This window comes from Ambystoma mexicanum, unplaced genomic scaffold, assembly GCF_040938575.1.
Source record: "Ambystoma mexicanum isolate Mex_15411 unplaced genomic scaffold, UKY_AmexF1_1 Mex_scaf106, whole genome shotgun sequence".
In the NCBI taxonomy this organism is placed as follows: Eukaryota; Metazoa; Chordata; class Amphibia; order Caudata; family Ambystomatidae; genus Ambystoma; species Ambystoma mexicanum.
In genome coordinates, this window is record NW_027182332.1 from 506,638 (window position 1) to 518,974 (window position 12,337).

Here is a 12,337-nt window from a genome sequence, read left to right on the forward strand (position 1 = left end):
CTCACTAGGCCCAGAGCCTACGGCCACACCACACTGAATGCGCCCGATCTCGTCTGATCTCGGAAGCTAAGCAGTGTCGGGCCTAGTTAGTACCTGGATGGGAGACCGCCTGGGAATACCAGGTGCTGTAGGCTTTTTTGTGCTCCAAGTTCAGGAAGTGAGCCATTTCTCAATTGCCTTTCAAAACTGCAAGGTCTAGCCGACTAGATGCTTAAAAGTACAAAACTCACTAGGACCAGAGCCTACGGCCACACCACACTGAATGCGCCCGATCTCGTCTGATCTCGGAAGCTAAGCAGTGTCGGGCCTAGTTAGTACCTGGATGGGAGACCGCCTGGGAATACCAGGTGCTGTAGGCTTTTTTGTGCTCCAAGTTCAGGAAGTGAGCCATTTCTCAATTGCCTTTCAAAACTGCAAGGTCTAGCCGACTAGATGCTTAAAAGTACAAAACTCACTAGGCCCAGAGCCTACGGCCACACCACACTGAATGCGCCCGATCTCGTCTGATCTCGGAAGCTAAGCAGTGTCGGGCCTAGTTAGTACCTGGATGGGAGACCGCCTGGGAATACCAGGTGCTGTAGGCTATTTTGTGCTCCATGATTAGTAATTGCACAACTTCTCAATTACTTTTCAAATTTGGTATGTTTCCAAAATAATTGTATCCCGTTTTATAGCGGAAATGTTGGACAACATTATGAGGGCTGGAGCTACCTATTTACATATAATTAGCATACAGGTAGTGTGTTCATGGGTAATAAATCGACTTTCACATGTAATGCAGTACAGAGAATATTGAGTCCTTCAAGAGGCATGAAAGAAAGCCGTTATTGTGTTGATTGTTCTCTCCACCTCCCTGCAACAGAAACAGGATGGATGGATTAAAGTTATCCTACCAGACATAGGAGTCCTGAATGGGCCCACCAGTCTTATATATCTCGCCTGATCGAGCCTGATCGAGCGATGAGCGTGGTATCATGTTGCAAGTGGCTGCATGGCTTAGCTTACTAAATGCAAATGCATAAGAGTAATATTCTTAGCATTTCTAGAGCCTACGGCCACACCACACTGAATGCGCCCGATCTCGTCTGATCTCGGAAGCTAAGCAGTGTCGGGCCTAGTTAGTACCTGGATGGGAGACCGCCTGGGAATACCAGGTGCTGTAGGCTTTTTTTTTGCTCCAAGTTCAGGAAGTGAGCCATTTCTCAATTGCCTTTCAAAACTGCAAGGTCTAGCCGACTAGATGCTTAAAAGTACAAAACTCACTAGGCCCAGAGCCTACGGCCACACCACACTGAATGCGCCTGATCTCGTCTGATCTCGGAAGCTAAGCAGTGTCGGGCCTAGTTAGTACCTGGATGGGAGACCGCATGGGAATACCAGGTGCTGTAGGCTTTTTTGTGCTCCAAGTTCAGGAAGTGAGCCATTTCTCAATTGCCTTTCAAAACTGCAAGGTCTAGCCGACTAGATGCTTAAAAGTACAAAACTCACTAGGCCCAGAGCCTACGGCCACACCACACTGAATGCGCCCGATCTCGTCTGATCTCGGAAGCTAAGCAGTGTCGGGCCTAGTTAGTACCTGGATGGGAGACCGCCTGGGAATACCAGGTGCTGTAGGCTTTTTTGTGCTCCAAGTTCAGGAAGTGAGCCATTTCTCAATTGCCTTTCAAAACTGCAAGGTCTAGCCGACTAGATGCTTAAAAGTACAAAACTCACTAGGCCCAGAGCCTACGGCCACACCACACTGAATGCGCCCGATCTCGTCTGATCTCGGAAGCTAAGCAGTGTCGGGCCTAGTTAGTACCTGGATGGGAGACCGCCTGGGAATACCAGGTGCTGTAGGCTATTTCGTGCTCCATGATTAGTAATTGCGCAACTTCTCAATTACTTTTCAAATTTGGTATGTTTCCAAAATAATTGTATCCCGTTTTATAGCGGAAATGTTGGACAGCATTATGAGGGCTGGAGCTACCTATTTACATATAATTAGCATACAGGTAGTGTGTTCATGGGTAATAAATCGACTTTCACATGTAATGCAGTACAGAGAATATTGAGTCCTTCAAGAGGCATGAAAGAAAGCCGTTATTGTGTTGATTGTTCTCTCCACCTCCCTGCAACAGAAACAGGATGGATGGATTAAAGTTATCCTACCAGACATAGGAGTCCTGAATGGGCCCACCAGTCTTATATATCTCGCCTGATCGAGCCTGATCGAGCGCTGATCGAGCGATGAGCGTGGTATCATGTTGCAAGTGGCTGCATGGCTTAGCTTACTAAATGCAAATGCATAAGAGTAATATTCTTAGCATTTCTAGAGCCTACGGCCACACCACACTGAATGCGCCCGATCTCGTCTGATCTCGGAAGCTAAGCAGTGTCGGGCCTAGTTAGTACCTGGATGGGAGACCGCCTGGGAATACCAGGTGCTGTAGGCTTTTTTGTGCTCCAAGTTCAGGAAGTGAGCCATTTCTCAATTGCCTTTCAAAACTGCAAGGTCTAGCCGACTAGATGCTTAAAAGTACAAAACTCACTAGGCCCAGAGCCTACGGCCACACCACACTGAATGCGCCCGATCTCGTCTGATCTCGGAAGCTAAGCAGTGTCGGGCCTAGTTAGTACCTGGATGGGAGACCGCCTGGGAATACCAGGTGCTGTAGGCTTTTTTGTGCTCCAAGTTCAGGAAGTGAGCCATTTCTCAATTGCCTTTCAAAACTGCAAGGTCTAGCCGACTAGATGCTTAAAAGTACAAAACTCACTAGGACCAGAGCCTACGGCCACACCACACTGAATGCGCCCGATCTCGTCTGATCTCGGAAGCTAAGCAGTGTCGGGCCTAGTTAGTACCTGGATGGGAGACCGCCTGGGAATACCAGGTGCTGTAGGCTTTTTTGTGCTCCAAGTTCAGGAAGTGAGCCATTTCTCAATTGCCTTTCAAAACTGCAAGGTCTAGCCGACTAGATGCTTAAAAGTACAAAACTCACTAGGCCCAGAGCCTACGGCCACACCACACTGAATGCGCCCGATCTCGTCTGATCTCGGAAGCTAAGCAGTGTCGGGCCTAGTTAGTACCTGGATGGGAGACCGCCTGGGAATACCAGGTGCTGTAGGCTATTTTGTGCTCCATGATTAGTAATTGCACAACTTCTCAATTACTTTTCAAATTTGGTATGTTTCCAAAATAATTTTATCCCGTTTTATAGCGGAAATGTTGGACAACATTATGAGGGCTGGAGCTACCTATTTACATATAATTAGCATACAGGTAGTGTGTTCATGGGTAATAAATCGACTTTCACATGTAATGCAGTACAGAGAATATTGAGTCCTTCAAGAGGCATGAAAGAAAGCCGTTATTGTGTTGATTGTTCTCTCCACCTCCCTGCAACAGAAACAGGATGGATGGATTAAAGTTATCCTACCAGACATAGGAGTCCTGAATGGGCCCACCAGTCTTATATATCTCGCCTGATCGAGCCTGATCGAGCGATGAGCGTGGTATCATGTTGCAAGTGGCTGCATGGCTTAGCTTACTAAATGCAAATGCATAAGAGTAATATTCTTAGCATTTCTAGAGCCTACGGCCACACCACACTGAATGCGCCCGATCTCGTCTGATCTCGGAAGCTAAGCAGTGTCGGGCCTAGTTAGTACCTGGATGGGAGACCGCCTGGGAATACCAGGTGCTGTAGGCTTTTTTGTGCTCCAAGTTCAGGAAGTGAGCCATTTCTCAATTGCCTTTCAAAACTGCAAGGTCTAGCCTACTAGATGCTTAAAAGTACAAAACTCACTAGGCCCAGAGCCTACGGCCACACCACACTGAATGCGCCCGATCTCGTCTGATCTCGGAAGCTAAGCAGTGTCGGGCCTAGTTAGTACCTGGATGGGAGACCGCCTGGGAATACCAGGTGCTGTAGGCTTTTTTGTGCTCCAAGTTCAGGAAGTGAGCCATTTCTCAATTGCCTTTCAAAACTGCAAGGTCTAGCCGACTAGATGCTTAAAAGTACAAAACTCACTAGGACCAGAGCCTACGGCCACACCACACTGAATGCGCCCGATCTCGTCTGATCTCGGAAGCTAAGCAGTGTCGGGCCTAGTTAGTACCTGGATGGGAGACCGCCTGGGAATACCAGGTGCTGTAGGCTTTTTTGTGCTCCAAGTTCAGGAAGTGAGCCATTTCTCAATTGCCTTTCAAAACTGCAAGGTCTAGCCGACTAGATGCTTAAAAGTACAAAACTCACTAGGCCCAGAGCCTACGGCCACACCACACTGAATGCGCCCGATCTCGTCTGATCTCGGAAGCTAAGCAGTGTCGGGCCTAGTTAGTACCTGGATGGGAGACCGCCTGGGAATACCAGGTGCTGTAGGCTATTTTGTGCTCCATGATTAGTAATTGCACAACTTCTCAATTACTTTTCAAATTTGGTATGTTTCCAAAATAATTTTATCCCGTTTTATAGCGGAAATGTTGGACAACATTATGAGGGCTGGAGCTACCTATTTACATATAATTAGCATACAGGTAGTGTGTTCATGGGTAATAAATCGACTTTCACATGTAATGCAGTACAGAGAATATTGAGTCCTTCAAGAGGCATGAAAGAAAGCCGTTATTGTGTTGATTGTTCTCTCCACCTCCCTGCAACAGAAACAGGATGGATGGATTAAAGTTATCCTACCAGACATAGGAGTCCTGAATGGGCCCACCAGTCTTATATATCTCGCCTGATCGAGCCTGATCGAGCGCTGATCGAGCGATGAGCGTGGTATCATGTTGCAAGTGGCTGCATGGCTTAGCTTACTAAATGCAAATGCATAAGAGTAATATTCTTAGCATTTCTAGAGCCTACGGCCACACCACACTGAATGCGCCCGATCTCGTCTGATCTCGGAAGCTAAGCAGTGTCGGGCCTAGTTAGTACCTGGATGGGAGACCGCCTGGGAATACCAGGTGCTGTAGGCTTTTTTGTGCTCCAAGTTCAGGAAGTGAGCCATTTCTCAATTGCCTTTCAAAACTGCAAGGTCTAGCCGACTAGATGCTTAAAAGTACAAAACTCACTAGGCCCAGAGCCTACGGCCACACCACACTGAATGCGCCTGATCTCGTCTGATCTCGGAAGCTAAGCAGTGTCGGGCCTAGTTAGTACCTGGATGGGAGACCGCCTGGGAATACCAGGTGCTGTAGGCTTTTTTGTGCTCCAAGTTCAGGAAGTGAGCCATTTCTCAATTGCCTTTCAAAACTGCAAGGTCTAGCCGACTATATGCTTAAAAGTACAAAACTCACTAGGCCCAGAGCCTACGGCCACACCACACTGAATGCGCCCGATCTCGTCTGATCTCGGAAGCTAAGCAGTGTCGGGCCTAGTTAGTACCTGGATGGGAGACCGCCTGGGAATACCAGGTGCTGTAGGCTTTTTTGTGCTCCAAGTTCAGGAAGTGAGCCATTTCTCAATTGCCTTTCAAAACTGCAAGGTCTAGCCGACTAGATGCTTAAAAGTACAAAACTCACTAGGCCCAGAGCCTACGGCCACACCACACTGAATGCGCCCGATCTCGTCTGATCTCGGAAGCTAAGCAGTGTCGGGCCTAGTTAGTACCTGGATGGGAGACCGCCTGGGAATACCAGGTGCTGTAGGCTTTTTTGTGCTCCAAGTTCAGGAAGTGAGCCATTTCTCAATTGCCTTTCAAAACTGCAAGGTCTAGCCGACTAGATGCTTAAAAGTACAAAACTCACTAGGACCAGAGCCTACGGCCACACCACACTGAATGCGCCCGATCTCGTCTGATCTCGGAAGCTAAGCAGTGTCGGGCCTAGTTAGTACCTGGATGGGAGACCGCCTGGGAATACCAGGTGCTGTAGGCTTTTTTGTGCTCCAAGTTCAGGAAGTGAGCCATTTCTCAATTGCCTTTCAAAACTGCAAGGTCTAGCCGACTAGATGCTTAAAAGTACAAAACTCACTAGGCCCAGAGCCTACGGCCACACCACACTGAATGCGCCCGATCTCGTCTGATCTCGGAAGCTAAGCAGTGTCGGGCCTAGTTAGTACCTGGATGGGAGACCGCCTGGGAATACCAGGTGCTGTAGGCTATTTTGTGCTCCATGATTAGTAATTGCACAACTTCTCAATTACTTTTCAAATTTGGTATGTTTCCAAAATAATTGTATCCCGTTTTATAGCGGAAATGTTGGACAACATTATGAGGGCTGGAGCTACCTATTTACATATAATTAGCATACAGGTAGTGTGTTCATGGGTAATAAATCGACTTTCACATGTAATGCAGTACAGAGAATATTGAGTCCTTCAAGAGGCATGAAAGAAAGCCGTTATTGTGTTGATTGTTCTCTCCACCTCCCTGCAACAGAAACAGGATGGATGGATTAAAGTTATCCTACCAGACATAGGAGTCCTGAATGGGCCCACCAGTCTTATATATCTCGCCTGATCGAGCCTGATCGAGCGATGAGCGTGGTATCATGTTGCAAGTGGCTGCATGGCTTAGCTTACTAAATGCAAATGCATAAGAGTAATATTCTTAGCATTTCTAGAGCCTACGGCCACACCACACTGAATGCGCCCGATCTCGTCTGATCTCGGAAGCTAAGCAGTGTCGGGCCTAGTTAGTACCTGGATGGGAGACCGCCTGGGAATACCAGGTGCTGTAGGCTTTTTTTTTGCTCCAAGTTCAGGAAGTGAGCCATTTCTCAATTGCCTTTCAAAACTGCAAGGTCTAGCCGACTAGATGCTTAAAAGTACAAAACTCACTAGGCCCAGAGCCTACGGCCACACCACACTGAATGCGCCTGATCTCGTCTGATCTCGGAAGCTAAGCAGTGTCGGGCCTAGTTAGTACCTGGATGGGAGACCGCATGGGAATACCAGGTGCTGTAGGCTTTTTTGTGCTCCAAGTTCAGGAAGTGAGCCATTTCTCAATTGCCTTTCAAAACTGCAAGGTCTAGCCGACTAGATGCTTAAAAGTACAAAACTCACTAGGCCCAGAGCCTACGGCCACACCACACTGAATGCGCCCGATCTCGTCTGATCTCGGAAGCTAAGCAGTGTCGGGCCTAGTTAGTACCTGGATGGGAGACCGCCTGGGAATACCAGGTGCTGTAGGCTTTTTTGTGCTCCAAGTTCAGGAAGTGAGCCATTTCTCAATTGCCTTTCAAAACTGCAAGGTCTAGCCGACTAGATGCTTAAAAGTACAAAACTCACTAGGCCCAGAGCCTACGGCCACACCACACTGAATGCGCCCGATCTCGTCTGATCTCGGAAGCTAAGCAGTGTCGGGCCTAGTTAGTACCTGGATGGGAGACCGCCTGGGAATACCAGGTGCTGTAGGCTATTTCGTGCTCCATGATTAGTAATTGCGCAACTTCTCAATTACTTTTCAAATTTGGTATGTTTCCAAAATAATTGTATCCCGTTTTATAGCGGAAATGTTGGACAGCATTATGAGGGCTGGAGCTACCTATTTACATATAATTAGCATACAGGTAGTGTGTTCATGGGTAATAAATCGACTTTCACATGTAATGCAGTACAGAGAATATTGAGTCCTTCAAGAGGCATGAAAGAAAGCCGTTATTGTGTTGATTGTTCTCTCCACCTCCCTGCAACAGAAACAGGATGGATGGATTAAAGTTATCCTACCAGACATAGGAGTCCTGAATGGGCCCACCAGTCTTATATATCTCGCCTGATCGAGCCTGATCGAGCGCTGATCGAGCGATGAGCGTGGTATCATGTTGCAAGTGGCTGCATGGCTTAGCTTACTAAATGCAAATGCATAAGAGTAATATTCTTAGCATTTCTAGAGCCTACGGCCACACCACACTGAATGCGCCCGATCTCGTCTGATCTCGGAAGCTAAGCAGTGTCGGGCCTAGTTAGTACCTGGATGGGAGACCGCCTGGGAATACCAGGTGCTGTAGGCTTTTTTGTGCTCCAAGTTCAGGAAGTGAGCCATTTCTCAATTGCCTTTCAAAACTGCAAGGTCTAGCCGACTAGATGCTTAAAAGTACAAAACTCACTAGGCCCAGAGCCTACGGCCACACCACACTGAATGCGCCCGATCTCGTCTGATCTCGGAAGCTAAGCAGTGTCGGGCCTAGTTAGTACCTGGATGGGAGACCGCCTGGGAATACCAGGTGCTGTAGGCTTTTTTGTGCTCCAAGTTCAGGAAGTGAGCCATTTCTCAATTGCCTTTCAAAACTGCAAGGTCTAGCCGACTAGATGCTTAAAAGTACAAAACTCACTAGGACCAGAGCCTACGGCCACACCACACTGAATGCGCCCGATCTCGTCTGATCTCGGAAGCTAAGCAGTGTCGGGCCTAGTTAGTACCTGGATGGGAGACCGCCTGGGAATACCAGGTGCTGTAGGCTTTTTTGTGCTCCAAGTTCAGGAAGTGAGCCATTTCTCAATTGCCTTTCAAAACTGCAAGGTCTAGCCGACTAGATGCTTAAAAGTACAAAACTCACTAGGCCCAGAGCCTACGGCCACACCACACTGAATGCGCCCGATCTCGTCTGATCTCGGAAGCTAAGCAGTGTCGGGCCTAGTTAGTACCTGGATGGGAGACCGCCTGGGAATACCAGGTGCTGTAGGCTATTTTGTGCTCCATGATTAGTAATTGCACAACTTCTCAATTACTTTTCAAATTTGGTATGTTTCCAAAATAATTTTATCCCGTTTTATAGCGGAAATGTTGGACAACATTATGAGGGCTGGAGCTACCTATTTACATATAATTAGCATACAGGTAGTGTGTTCATGGGTAATAAATCGACTTTCACATGTAATGCAGTACAGAGAATATTGAGTCCTTCAAGAGGCATGAAAGAAAGCCGTTATTGTGTTGATTGTTCTCTCCACCTCCCTGCAACAGAAACAGGATGGATGGATTAAAGTTATCCTACCAGACATAGGAGTCCTGAATGGGCCCACCAGTCTTATATATCTCGCCTGATCGAGCCTGATCGAGCGCTGATCGAGCGATGAGCGTGGTATCATGTTGCAAGTGGCTGCATGGCTTAGCTTACTAAATGCAAATGCATAAGAGTAATATTCTTAGCATTTCTAGAGCCTACGGCCACACCACACTGAATGCGCCCGATCTCGTCTGATCTCGGAAGCTAAGCAGTGTCGGGCCTAGTTAGTACCTGGATGGGAGACCGCCTGGGAATACCAGGTGCTGTAGGCTTTTTTGTGCTCCAAGTTCAGGAAGTGAGCCATTTCTCAATTGCCTTTCAAAACTGCAAGGTCTAGCCGACTAGATGCTTAAAAGTACAAAACTCACTAGGCCCAGAGCCTACTGTTAGGGAGAATTCTCTGTTTAGGCTGAATTTCCCTACCTAGTGAGTCCCCCAGCAGCTTTGCTGGATTTCTGGAGTTTATTTTTTTTCTCCTGCCAAGAGTGAGACTCTTTTACCCTCACTCTTGGACATGTTGAACTGTGTTATCTTGGTTAAACCTTGTGTTGAATGGGCTATGGGGTCTTTTACTCCATAGGGCCTCATGTATTTTTGTGATGTGGGTTACACAGCACCCTCTGTGCCGTGACCCAGGAGTGTCCTAGGGACTCCCCAACATAGACTCCATACCCTGGGACTGACTACTGTCTCCCAGGGCATGTAAAGTCACCAAAGACTTTGCTAGTCTTGAATCCTGAACAGAACCAGTACAAACCATCATATTGTGGACGTACTGGCTGGGGCAATTCGATTGCCCCAGGGTCTGTTAGTCGAGGGGGCACGTCTCCGTCCCCCCTGATCGAGTTTTGGCTGGTGGCAGTGGAAACTACTTTTTATATTCGACCGCGAATATTTCCCTATGGGATTTCCCATTGTTTTAGGCTAACACATTTAATTATTTATTTACGGTAGCCTTAAACATCCCGCCGGTTTATATATTTCTTTTTATAACTCCGGTTGGGACTTTTTGCCAAAACTTGATTCTAAAATGGCGTTGGTGTTCGCCTCTGTAACTCTGACCCAAAGTGGAGCCCTTTGTTCCACTTTTGGCGGGCTTCTCCACAGAAGCCCTCCAAAGTGGTGCCACTCTGTCTGGGGTACTTAGGAGGGGTGGAGGGGGATTTAGGCACCCTGGACTGAGTTACCTTGGTAACTCAAGTCGCACTCCGTCCTGATTGGCCCAAGTGGTGAGCCGCCCGGCTCACCACGTAGCATGTTTGAGTGACAGCTAGGCTGGGTGAATGGGGGCTTGCTGCATAAAAGCAGGGCTTTGGGGACTGGGACTTCAGAAGTCGCCACAGGACCAAGAATCCGACGAGGGAAGAGCTGAGCCGACCTGCTTCGACGACACCACCCGGTGGAGCCCTGCTGAACCGTCTCACCACTTTTTCCCGACGACCGAGGAGAACTCTTAACGGAGTGGCTCCTTCCCTTAACTGGTGGGGACAACCAGTTTTCGCCTTCTTTCCGTTCTTTGAGGTATCTCGTGGCCGCCTTGCCTGTGCCAAGCACCCCGGCAACCGGAATACCACACTTTACCCCCCTACCGCGAAAGTCGGTACCAACCCTTTAACCGGAGGACTCCGCGGCTGGTTTCTTCCCGGGCAGTGCAACGACCCTCCTCTTCTGCTCTTCAGCGAGAACTTCTTCTCCCCTGACCGACGTCGAGCCCTGCTGCCACTGCCTGGAACAACTGCCACCGCTGGAGGATCCTTTCCGCTTAAGGTACTGTGTTCCGCCTGGCTTCCCTTGCCACCGACTGTACGGGGTAGATTTAGTCCCCGGCTTTCGAACCTGGGAGTGCCTGGGACACTTTGGCTAAACTTTCTGAGCCACTCTAAAACTCTTTTTGACTCTTTGCAAGACTTGAATCTCTAACTAACAGTGTGATCTTGGGCACCTTTTCGCTCCGGCTACTCTAAGAGTGGGCCCTGCCTAGTGACTTTTGCTCACCTGTGACTTTGTGCTTCTTTAAGCCTATTGCAAGTGTTCTGGACCTTAGAGTGGTGTGTTTAACCTATTTCTGCTTTTTCTCTCCCTTTCTTGGAAACTACTAGAGTGTCATCTAACGTTAAGCACTCACCTCTGTTTTAATTAAGTGGTGTTAACCTAGAGTTGTCTAGATAGGAGAAAGGATTGAATTTACTTTCATTATAACTGTGTTGAAGTGTTTTTACCATATTCGTTGCTAGAGTGTTTTTACTTATGTGTGTTTTTAAATAAATAACAATATTCTTTTGAAACCAAGCTCTGGTCAGTGTTTGCTTGTGCTATTGTGTTTTGGTACATATTGTGTATACTTTGCATACTGCCTAACTCTTCTTGAGAGAAGTCTGACTGCTCAGCCACAGCTACCAGGTAAATCTGGGTGGTACAGACTGCTACCAAAGGGGTTTACTGCTCTACCTGTAGTCTTAAATCTTTTGCAGTGTTCCCCAAGGGAACTGCACAGGTTTCTGCCTAACACTGGTGTAACTGCACAGGTTTCTGCCTAACACCTACGGCCACACCACACTGAATGCGCCTGATCTCGTCTGATCTCGGAAGCTAAGCAGTGTCGGGCCTAGTTAGTACCTGGATGGGAGACCGCCTGGGAATACCAGGTGCTGTAGGCTTTTTTGTGCTCCAAGTTCAGGAAGTGAGCCATTTCTCAATTGCCTTTCAAAACTGCAAGGTCTAGCCGACTATATGCTTAAAAGTACAAAACTCACTAGGCCCAGAGCCTACGGCCACACCACACTGAATGCGCCCGATCTCGTCTGATCTCGGAAGCTAAGCAGTGTCGGGCCTAGTTAGTACCTGGATGGGAGACCGCCTGGGAATACCAGGTGCTGTAGGCTTTTTTGTGCTCCAAGTTCAGGAAGTGAGCCATTTCTCAATTGCCTTTCAAAACTGCAAGGTCTAGCCGACTAGATGCTTAAAAGTACAAAACTCACTAGGCCCAGAGCCTACGGCCACACCACACTGAATGCGCCCGATCTCGTCTGATCTCGGAAGCTAAGCAGTGTCGGGCCTAGTTAGTACCTGGATGGGAGACCGCCTGGGAATACCAGGTGCTGTAGGCTTTTTTGTGCTCCAAGTTCAGGAAGTGAGCCATTTCTCAATTGCCTTTCAAAACTGCAAGGTCTAGCCGACTAGATGCTTAAAAGTACAAAACTCACTAGGACCAGAGCCTACGGCCACACCACACTGAATGCGCCCGATCTCGTCTGATCTCGGAAGCTAAGCAGTGTCGGGCCTAGTTAGTACCTGGATGGGAGACCGCCTGGGAATACCAGGTGCTGTAGGCTTTTTTGTGCTCCAAGTTCAGGAAGTGAGCCATTTCTCAATTGCCTTTCAAAACTGCAAGGTCTAGCCGACTAG

General features: G+C 48.1%; 34 non-coding genes across 34 annotated transcripts; all 34 read left to right on the forward strand.

Moving 5' to 3' along the window:
- The first annotated feature begins 15 nt into the window (after positions 1 to 15).
- On the forward strand, positions 16 to 134 carry LOC138551850 (5S ribosomal RNA). The gene has a single exon (XR_011295555.1). It is a non-coding gene; the product is annotated as a 5S ribosomal RNA (ribosomal RNA).
- Positions 135 to 240: 106 nt separating this feature from the next.
- LOC138551851 (5S ribosomal RNA) lies at positions 241 to 359 on the forward strand. Its single transcript, XR_011295556.1, has one exon. It is a non-coding gene; the product is annotated as a 5S ribosomal RNA (ribosomal RNA).
- Positions 360 to 465: 106 nt separating this feature from the next.
- LOC138551852 (5S ribosomal RNA) lies at positions 466 to 584 on the forward strand. Its single transcript, XR_011295557.1, has one exon. It is a non-coding gene; the product is annotated as a 5S ribosomal RNA (ribosomal RNA).
- Positions 585 to 1,047: 463 nt separating this feature from the next.
- On the forward strand, positions 1,048 to 1,166 carry LOC138551853 (5S ribosomal RNA). Its single transcript, XR_011295558.1, has one exon. It is a non-coding gene; the product is annotated as a 5S ribosomal RNA (ribosomal RNA).
- Positions 1,167 to 1,273: 107 nt separating this feature from the next.
- LOC138552923 (5S ribosomal RNA) lies at positions 1,274 to 1,392 on the forward strand. The gene has a single exon (XR_011296601.1). It is a non-coding gene; the product is annotated as a 5S ribosomal RNA (ribosomal RNA).
- Positions 1,393 to 1,498: 106 nt separating this feature from the next.
- Positions 1,499 to 1,617, forward strand: LOC138551855 (5S ribosomal RNA). Its single transcript, XR_011295559.1, has one exon. It is a non-coding gene; the product is annotated as a 5S ribosomal RNA (ribosomal RNA).
- Positions 1,618 to 1,723: 106 nt separating this feature from the next.
- On the forward strand, positions 1,724 to 1,842 carry LOC138551857 (5S ribosomal RNA). The gene has a single exon (XR_011295561.1). It is a non-coding gene; the product is annotated as a 5S ribosomal RNA (ribosomal RNA).
- A 474-nt stretch (positions 1,843 to 2,316) lies between these two features.
- On the forward strand, positions 2,317 to 2,435 carry LOC138551858 (5S ribosomal RNA). The gene has a single exon (XR_011295562.1). It is a non-coding gene; the product is annotated as a 5S ribosomal RNA (ribosomal RNA).
- Positions 2,436 to 2,541: 106 nt separating this feature from the next.
- LOC138551859 (5S ribosomal RNA) lies at positions 2,542 to 2,660 on the forward strand. The gene has a single exon (XR_011295563.1). It is a non-coding gene; the product is annotated as a 5S ribosomal RNA (ribosomal RNA).
- Positions 2,661 to 2,766: 106 nt separating this feature from the next.
- On the forward strand, positions 2,767 to 2,885 carry LOC138551860 (5S ribosomal RNA). The gene has a single exon (XR_011295564.1). It is a non-coding gene; the product is annotated as a 5S ribosomal RNA (ribosomal RNA).
- A 106-nt stretch (positions 2,886 to 2,991) lies between these two features.
- Positions 2,992 to 3,110, forward strand: LOC138551861 (5S ribosomal RNA). The gene has a single exon (XR_011295565.1). It is a non-coding gene; the product is annotated as a 5S ribosomal RNA (ribosomal RNA).
- A 463-nt stretch (positions 3,111 to 3,573) lies between these two features.
- Positions 3,574 to 3,692, forward strand: LOC138551862 (5S ribosomal RNA). Its single transcript, XR_011295566.1, has one exon. It is a non-coding gene; the product is annotated as a 5S ribosomal RNA (ribosomal RNA).
- Positions 3,693 to 3,798: 106 nt separating this feature from the next.
- LOC138551863 (5S ribosomal RNA) lies at positions 3,799 to 3,917 on the forward strand. Its single transcript, XR_011295567.1, has one exon. It is a non-coding gene; the product is annotated as a 5S ribosomal RNA (ribosomal RNA).
- A 106-nt stretch (positions 3,918 to 4,023) lies between these two features.
- LOC138551864 (5S ribosomal RNA) lies at positions 4,024 to 4,142 on the forward strand. Its single transcript, XR_011295568.1, has one exon. It is a non-coding gene; the product is annotated as a 5S ribosomal RNA (ribosomal RNA).
- Positions 4,143 to 4,248: 106 nt separating this feature from the next.
- On the forward strand, positions 4,249 to 4,367 carry LOC138551865 (5S ribosomal RNA). The gene has a single exon (XR_011295569.1). It is a non-coding gene; the product is annotated as a 5S ribosomal RNA (ribosomal RNA).
- A 474-nt stretch (positions 4,368 to 4,841) lies between these two features.
- Positions 4,842 to 4,960, forward strand: LOC138551866 (5S ribosomal RNA). Its single transcript, XR_011295570.1, has one exon. It is a non-coding gene; the product is annotated as a 5S ribosomal RNA (ribosomal RNA).
- Positions 4,961 to 5,066: 106 nt separating this feature from the next.
- LOC138552696 (5S ribosomal RNA) lies at positions 5,067 to 5,185 on the forward strand. Its single transcript, XR_011296374.1, has one exon. It is a non-coding gene; the product is annotated as a 5S ribosomal RNA (ribosomal RNA).
- A 106-nt stretch (positions 5,186 to 5,291) lies between these two features.
- LOC138551868 (5S ribosomal RNA) lies at positions 5,292 to 5,410 on the forward strand. The gene has a single exon (XR_011295572.1). It is a non-coding gene; the product is annotated as a 5S ribosomal RNA (ribosomal RNA).
- Positions 5,411 to 5,516: 106 nt separating this feature from the next.
- LOC138551869 (5S ribosomal RNA) lies at positions 5,517 to 5,635 on the forward strand. Its single transcript, XR_011295573.1, has one exon. It is a non-coding gene; the product is annotated as a 5S ribosomal RNA (ribosomal RNA).
- Positions 5,636 to 5,741: 106 nt separating this feature from the next.
- LOC138551871 (5S ribosomal RNA) lies at positions 5,742 to 5,860 on the forward strand. The gene has a single exon (XR_011295574.1). It is a non-coding gene; the product is annotated as a 5S ribosomal RNA (ribosomal RNA).
- A 106-nt stretch (positions 5,861 to 5,966) lies between these two features.
- Positions 5,967 to 6,085, forward strand: LOC138551872 (5S ribosomal RNA). Its single transcript, XR_011295575.1, has one exon. It is a non-coding gene; the product is annotated as a 5S ribosomal RNA (ribosomal RNA).
- A 463-nt stretch (positions 6,086 to 6,548) lies between these two features.
- On the forward strand, positions 6,549 to 6,667 carry LOC138551873 (5S ribosomal RNA). The gene has a single exon (XR_011295576.1). It is a non-coding gene; the product is annotated as a 5S ribosomal RNA (ribosomal RNA).
- A 107-nt stretch (positions 6,668 to 6,774) lies between these two features.
- On the forward strand, positions 6,775 to 6,893 carry LOC138552924 (5S ribosomal RNA). The gene has a single exon (XR_011296602.1). It is a non-coding gene; the product is annotated as a 5S ribosomal RNA (ribosomal RNA).
- A 106-nt stretch (positions 6,894 to 6,999) lies between these two features.
- On the forward strand, positions 7,000 to 7,118 carry LOC138551874 (5S ribosomal RNA). The gene has a single exon (XR_011295577.1). It is a non-coding gene; the product is annotated as a 5S ribosomal RNA (ribosomal RNA).
- Positions 7,119 to 7,224: 106 nt separating this feature from the next.
- LOC138551875 (5S ribosomal RNA) lies at positions 7,225 to 7,343 on the forward strand. Its single transcript, XR_011295578.1, has one exon. It is a non-coding gene; the product is annotated as a 5S ribosomal RNA (ribosomal RNA).
- Positions 7,344 to 7,817: 474 nt separating this feature from the next.
- Positions 7,818 to 7,936, forward strand: LOC138551876 (5S ribosomal RNA). The gene has a single exon (XR_011295580.1). It is a non-coding gene; the product is annotated as a 5S ribosomal RNA (ribosomal RNA).
- Positions 7,937 to 8,042: 106 nt separating this feature from the next.
- LOC138551877 (5S ribosomal RNA) lies at positions 8,043 to 8,161 on the forward strand. The gene has a single exon (XR_011295581.1). It is a non-coding gene; the product is annotated as a 5S ribosomal RNA (ribosomal RNA).
- Positions 8,162 to 8,267: 106 nt separating this feature from the next.
- LOC138551878 (5S ribosomal RNA) lies at positions 8,268 to 8,386 on the forward strand. The gene has a single exon (XR_011295582.1). It is a non-coding gene; the product is annotated as a 5S ribosomal RNA (ribosomal RNA).
- Positions 8,387 to 8,492: 106 nt separating this feature from the next.
- Positions 8,493 to 8,611, forward strand: LOC138551880 (5S ribosomal RNA). The gene has a single exon (XR_011295584.1). It is a non-coding gene; the product is annotated as a 5S ribosomal RNA (ribosomal RNA).
- A 474-nt stretch (positions 8,612 to 9,085) lies between these two features.
- Positions 9,086 to 9,204, forward strand: LOC138551882 (5S ribosomal RNA). Its single transcript, XR_011295585.1, has one exon. It is a non-coding gene; the product is annotated as a 5S ribosomal RNA (ribosomal RNA).
- Positions 9,205 to 11,470: 2,266 nt separating this feature from the next.
- On the forward strand, positions 11,471 to 11,589 carry LOC138553097 (5S ribosomal RNA). Its single transcript, XR_011296774.1, has one exon. It is a non-coding gene; the product is annotated as a 5S ribosomal RNA (ribosomal RNA).
- A 106-nt stretch (positions 11,590 to 11,695) lies between these two features.
- On the forward strand, positions 11,696 to 11,814 carry LOC138551883 (5S ribosomal RNA). The gene has a single exon (XR_011295586.1). It is a non-coding gene; the product is annotated as a 5S ribosomal RNA (ribosomal RNA).
- A 106-nt stretch (positions 11,815 to 11,920) lies between these two features.
- On the forward strand, positions 11,921 to 12,039 carry LOC138551884 (5S ribosomal RNA). Its single transcript, XR_011295587.1, has one exon. It is a non-coding gene; the product is annotated as a 5S ribosomal RNA (ribosomal RNA).
- A 106-nt stretch (positions 12,040 to 12,145) lies between these two features.
- Positions 12,146 to 12,264, forward strand: LOC138551885 (5S ribosomal RNA). Its single transcript, XR_011295588.1, has one exon. It is a non-coding gene; the product is annotated as a 5S ribosomal RNA (ribosomal RNA).
- Positions 12,265 to 12,337: the final 73 nt, after the last annotated feature.